This window comes from Manis javanica, chromosome 8 (genome assembly GCF_040802235.1).
Source record: "Manis javanica isolate MJ-LG chromosome 8, MJ_LKY, whole genome shotgun sequence".
Taxonomy (NCBI): domain Eukaryota; kingdom Metazoa; phylum Chordata; class Mammalia; order Pholidota; family Manidae; genus Manis; species Manis javanica.
In genome coordinates this window covers 102,559,591-102,566,051 of record NC_133163.1, presented here as the reverse complement: position 1 = coordinate 102,566,051, position 6,461 = coordinate 102,559,591, and the positions used below count along the sequence as shown (strand labels likewise).

The following is a 6,461-nucleotide window of genomic DNA, read 5'->3' as shown; positions in this document are numbered from 1 at the left end:
AAAGGGCGGGTGGCAGAGACAGCAGGCGGCCTTCGGGACACGCCCGGCCCTTGGACGCGGCGGGATCGCGGGCCTCAACCCAACGCGTGGCCTGCGCTCCCGAGAGAAACTGGATTTTGGCGCCCCTGCCAGCCTCCCAGGCCGAGCGCACGGCGCAAAGCAAGCCCCAGCTAGACGGGCGGAAGAAGGTTCCCCCCGCCAGCAGGAAGCCAGGCAGACCTCGGGCCCTGGAAGGTGGCCGAAGAGGGACAAAACTTCCCGCCTTCTATGCCGGAAGGCCCAGGTTCCACTGTCCTCCAGCTCCGAGCTTCGAGGCCCCAGGCTTGTGAAGCCAACGGCGGCAAGGCGGCGTCCGAGCCCAAAGTGCCTATCCCGGGCCTAGCCAGCCCCACGGCCGGCGAGCGGGCAGGAGAAAAGGCTGGATCCCGTGCCGCCCGCCCTGCCGCACGCGGACGACCCCGAGCAGCCAGCAGCGCCTTCCCCGCCGGAAGCCACGCAAGCCTCGCGGTTCCTCGCGGGCCGGCGGGCCTGCGGCGGCTGGGTCCGCACGCCGGAATTCCCCTCCAAGCCCGGTGCGGGAGCTTTCCGGGGTACAGAGTGAAAGATGGGCGCCCCAAAAGGCTCCAGGAGGCACCGCGACCAGGTCGCGCTACCTCAGCCTCCCGCCCGCGCCCTAGTGTCCTATTTCTTTAAAATAAAAGCTGCGAGCCCTACAATTACTGGGATTACAGTGCGCGGGTATTGATTTGCAGCCGGCATTGTAGGATAAAGCAGGCGGGCGGAGGCAAGGCCTCTCCGCCCCCACCCCTGACGGCCGCCTAGTCCTGTAAAGCGCTAAAAAGCCTTTTCTAAATGTTTGATTTCAGACACACCATCAACACCTCCTGCAAAAGAATGGCACTCCCCGCCGGAGCGGCCGTATCATCCTCCCCTCCGCCCGTGGGCCTCCCAGGCCCAAGCCAGCTACCGCCCCCACCTTCAGCCTTTTCCCCCCTCTTTTTTAATTACGGGGGGAAAATATACACATAAGCAAAAAAAAAAAAAAAGACTCCCTGGCAAGCGCGAGCGGGGGTGGTGAGCAGGCCAGCGAAGGCGGTAATGCAACCCTAATGCACAGATAGCTGACATCAACTTCCGTCAGGCAGCTCCTAGAGATCGAACCTTTCGATTGTAACTGGGACAATTTGCATAGTGATTCCCTTTCAGAGCTTTCCCGGGTCCATAACAAGCTCAGGCAGCTATTCAAATGCAAGTTGCAACCCCAAATGCGGGGCTGACCCGACCAAAAAGAGCCGTCCGGCGCCCGGGAGAAGCGAGACTCGTCCTCCAGTTCTACTCCTCGCCTCTTTCTCTTCTCCGGTTCCTGATTTAGCTGGGAGCTATTTATTTATGGCTGCAAATGTGTGTGTGTGAGAGAGAGGGAGAATTGATCTTTGCCGGGACTTAAAGATGGAGCCGAAGGCGATGGAGGGAATTTGGGTTTGTACGTCTGGCTCAGACGCAGGGCGCCGAAGGGGGCCGCTTGGCACGGAGCCCGAGCTCTTTCTTTCCCGCACCTCTCACCTCGCGACCTTGCAGGAATCCAAGGGCGGCCTGGCTGACCCACCTGCCCCAGGCAGGGCTGCCGAGAAAGGCTTCAGGGAGGGGGCCATCCCATCTCTGTCCTTAAAATGAGCACAATAAAAGGTATCACCTGCGACGTGTGCGGATTACTTTCTCCTACTGTGCACTGGCGTGGGAAGGGGAGGCCTTTTAGTTTGCAGTGGGGGTGGGTGGAAGGTGGTATATAGGGCTCTTGAAATTAGGCTCCCTCGTTTCCCGGTTTTTCATTTGAAATTATGCAGATTGACTCTCATTTCCCTCCCTCCTAGGAGTCAAATCCTCAAACGCGAACCTGATCACTCGTCACAGAAGCAACTTGCCATGAAATCCGCTAACACGCCGCGACTCGCCCACCGGGGTAAGCCAGTCTCATAGGCGCATGCGGGGGCAGGGGGCGGGGGCGGTGTAGGCCGGAGCTGGGCTCCAAGGGCCGAGCCACGCCGTTTTACTGCTGAGCTTGTGGCCACGCGGACAGTGTGGGAGCGGAGGGCGGCGGCAGCGTCATCGCCCGGGAGCCGAGCGGGGCACCCCCCTCCTAGCCTGCCCTCCCAGCCACCAGCAATAACAGGTCCTCCTGGAGAGTTTAAAGTAGCAAATGAGGGCGAGAAGAAGGGCTCTCGAACAGGTTGTAAATATCCGGGCGTGCCCAGCTGGGTGGCAGGTTCGCGAGCGTGCGTCTGCGGTTTGTGCCAGGCTCTCCCGCAAGGCAGCGTCCCGCGTCTTAGTGCGCATTGTACAAATGGAGCCAGCCAGATTCCACTCATCCGGGGAGATCCGCAAATTGGAACTTGTCTACACTTTCCTAGGCTGGGTCCTGCCTTCTAAATCTGCCAGGTTGCCCGGCTGTCTCCAAATCCATCCCAAACCTGCTAAAGATGATAACAAGCCACAGTTCTTGTAGCACTGAACGGTTATCTCGGTGGCAGACCAGGGTCCTCTGGTCAGAGAGCATAAAGCGGTGGCTAAATTCGTGGTTTTTGTTTTTTTTTAAGTGGTCAGAAAATACAGGTTCCTTAAATCCACAGAAGCAGCCAAACACTCATTTTCCAATGTTCTTTGCTTTATTGGTTCGGGTGCTAGAAGCTGTCTGGCCATGAGCTTTTTCCTTGCGCCTGTTTTATATGGAGCACTTGGGATATTTTTCTCATTTTCAAAGCATTGGTATCTTAAAGAATACATGGACTGCTTTCCTGTAATCGTTTCATAATAGGTTTCTTAAAGACTAGATATGTAGGGGAGCATTTGGATTTGAATGGTGAGAAATGCAGACTGGAAAGTACAAATAAACAGTGCAAATTGAAAACAAACTGAACAGACTAAATGATTATGAAGGAAGGTGAGGGAATTAACTAGTCTGGAGAGAGTGTGTTTCAGGTCTGAATTTTCCAGATTTAATGGTCACACACAACAAATCGAAAGAAATTAAATCTATGCCTTTGCCTCTGTGTACACAGCCAAAGAACACAGGCCCTCCTGGGTATCTTGGTCAAGTGCACATTTTGAGGCATTTCAAAGGAACATTGAGCTTTGGGATGCTTTTCTACTGTTTTGGTAAACTACAATCGGTTTAGGTGACCTTTAGTTCTGATGGAAACCCATTTAAAATTTATTTCTAGCTGTTATAAAAAAGAAAAACTGTAAAAACCTGATAGGTAAAGTATTACAGGTTTTTAAGGGTTAATTTGATGTAAATAACCTACTTGCCTGTGATCACATAAGGAGGAAGGTAGAAGCCCTGGTGGCAAGAAGCCTCTGGTGGTGACAGAGCTTTGTGGGTCTGAGGAGGGTGTGGGGAGGCTTTGAGCCTAGCTTTGGGTTTGTTACGTCCCTCTCGCTCTTAAAACAGTAACTCAAGATGTAAGTAAAAGTGTTTTCATTTTTTATTGATCCTGCTAACATCTTTCATTATCCAGCATGTAGCCACAGCAAATTATTGCTCATTTGATACCGAGAATTCTATTGACCATCGCTTTCATTGGAGAGAGAATTCTAACCACTCTGCTGCTCTGTAGTCAGTGAGAGCTGAGGTTGAGGACGTTCCTCAGCTAAAACCCAAGTAAATTGAGCCCTCTGCCTCCAGGAATTGATGGAGATGTGTTCATTATATAGCCCACGTGAACATGCATAGAAATCTGCTTTTTACTCTGCTGGCCTTGCCCCCACTTATGCAAAAGGTCGGCTCCTTTGGAATAGAACTGCCTACTTGGAGGTCTGGGTATTCGTTTGCCTTCCCTAGATCCCTTCTGGCAACTTCTTCGCAGCCCCAGTGAGGATGGGACAACAGATCTGATGCCCTGGAAGCCTACTCCTGTGGTCAGTCTTGTGCTCAAAACCAGCTCTATTTGGCAACCTACAGAAATCATTAATTAACTACCCCGCACCACACACACGCACCTAAAATATCCAGATGAATGACTTTATGGCCTCGATGTTATTTCCTAAATTAACCGCCTCCCCAAGAATCCGTGTAACAAAGAGGGCTAAGTAGGGGAGAAGGGAGCTCTGAGATCAGCTTCTGTTCTCTGTTTAGTTGGCAATGAGCGTCCGGCCTGGAATGACAGGCCGGGCGACTCCCGTGCTCACACCAGCGGCTGTGCGGGGAAGAGGCCAGGCCTAGAGAAGGTCTGACCTTTGACCTTCGGGCCGGCAGCTCCGGGGCGCTAACGGCTGGAGAGGGATGATGGTCAGGCTGAAGAGCGATACTGGTCAGGAAAAGAGGCTGGAGAGAGAGAGACCAGGAGAGCAAATGAGAGACCGGGTTTGTTCCTGAGAACCTAGTGGCCGAATCTGCCTTCACGCAGAAAGGAGCTGGAGCTGCCCCGCAGCGGGGTCCACCGGATGCCCCATCCCTCATACTGCCTTCCTTCTCCCTAAGGCGGCCTCTCGGGCCTGCCGGTCAGGACCCACGCGCCCTTCCCGCCTCCCTTAAGGCGTCTCCGAGAAGGGTGCCCGGACTCGAAGGTGCACCTGCCCTGCACGGCAGAGGCTGAGAAAGGAACCTGGAGCGCGGCAGCGTGCGGTGTCCGGGCTGATGGGTCTCGACTACTGTGGGCCCTGCTTCGGCGCCCAGCCGGGCCTCCCAGCTTTCCGAGTAAAAGTAATTCACATCCGTCCGGTCCGCTCCCCTTCAAACCCTCGATCCCAAGAGGAGACCTGGACGACCTTGGAGGAACCCGGGCCCCGGGGACTCCGTGCAGGACATGGTCTGGTTGGGTTTCAATTCCCGCAGTCACCAGGAGATAAGACCTCTCGATTCCAGAACAAAAGGAGGAGCAATTATCGACCTTAACAAATGAGTCCGCCGCGTATGTCGTCCGCGACACAACGCCGGCTCAGACTCAAGGCGAGTACTGGGTTCTAAGGAGCCCAGCTAGGTAGGTAATTTCCTAGTGGTGCTAAGTGCGCGTGAGGCTATTCGCACTCTCTCGCCGCCAAGCTCCACGAAAACTAGCACACTTGGGAGCCATTTTGTTCTAGAACAAGGCAGTGAACCTGCTGCACGCTGGACTCTCTCACCCAGCCGCAGCAACCGACAGGGAAGATTCTAACAAGACTTTTAGGGTTGGGGAAATAAGGAAGGGGAGTTTAAGGTGAGATACACACGGTGGATTTTTGGGCAGGGGGGGGGTTCTTTTTGTTTTCTATATTGATAAATAACCCGGGCGCGTTTGTGTAACCGGCGCGCACCCATTGCTGTCATATTCTTTGAATGCTCTCACCGTCCACCACACTCGGAGAATCTAGCCCATTTTCCTGATTGCAGCCCAGATTCTGGAACCCCGAGAGCCTTCCAGGGAAGGTAACCTGATACCTGATCCCGGCCAAGCTGCGGGTCGAACACATACAAACATGCACACACAGAGACAGTGGCAGTGCCTCGTAGGAAAGAAGATCCAAGCTGGCTGAATGCGGATATGAGGGGCTGCAGGTGAGAGAGAGAGGAAGGCTCTGGCGTTGCCATATTTGTGCAACCTCTAAAGCAGCGTCATTCTTAGTTCTTGGAGGGAATAAATAAGTTAAAGAAGCTAGAGGCAATGGACAGATGGTCCAGCATTTCTTCGGATCGAGGCATAACTGGGAACAACCCAGCTGGACCGTCATTGCGGCAAACTGGAGATTAGGAAACATACTCTTGAACAGCACAGCAACACATCTCCGATGGCGAGCTCATCCCTGTGCAAGGGGCCTCTGGCTCCATCACGGCGCTTCCCAACCGCCCTTTCGGCCCCCTCCATGTTTTGCTAGGCAAATGAAACGAGCAGAGCTCGATTGTAAATTATTTTGTTCAGTCTTCTTTTTATGAAAATAAAAGGCAACACTTTGTCATTTTAATCATATAAGCAGACAATAAACCTAATTTCGATATTGATTTTTTTCCAAGACCAAGTGATTTTGTGCAGTCTGTTGTATTTCCTTTCCAAGGAAGGGCCGTTTGCTGGTAGATTGTGTGGCTATAAGATGCGTCTACACAGACCAACGTTTATCTGAAATATGTAGTTGATTGTGAACTTTGAAGATGTGCAGCTGAACCGGGCTCTTCCCGAGTAGCAGAAAGTTTGGTTTCTGTCTAATTTTCTAAATAATGGTTTCAGCTAGGCCACCCCTGGTGCCCTAGAATAAATTTAAGACTAGACTGGCAAATTTAGGATTTACATCTCACGGATTACCTTTAATTTTTTTCAAAATAAAATCATGTAAATAAAAATAAAAACAACCCTAAAATCTTGCTGATCTCAGAGGCCCAGTGAAGTAACCTAGGCCTCCATGTAGCTATAGAAGGAAGAGAATGAGAGGAATGGGGAGGGGACACTGCGAAGAAGAAAAAAATAAGAAAGAGATAGAGTTTTTTTTTTTTAAGA

The 6,461-nt window shown here is 52.4% G+C and overlaps 1 long non-coding RNA gene across 1 annotated transcript; it reads left to right on the top strand.

Moving 5' to 3' along the window:
* Positions 1-1,276: 1,276 nt before the first annotated feature.
* Positions 1,277-1,954, top strand: LOC140843290 (uncharacterized). Its single transcript, XR_012120916.1, has 3 exons — positions 1,277-1,401; positions 1,579-1,686; positions 1,872-1,954. It is a non-coding gene; the product is annotated as an uncharacterized lncRNA (long non-coding RNA).
* Positions 1,955-6,461: the final 4,507 nt, after the last annotated feature.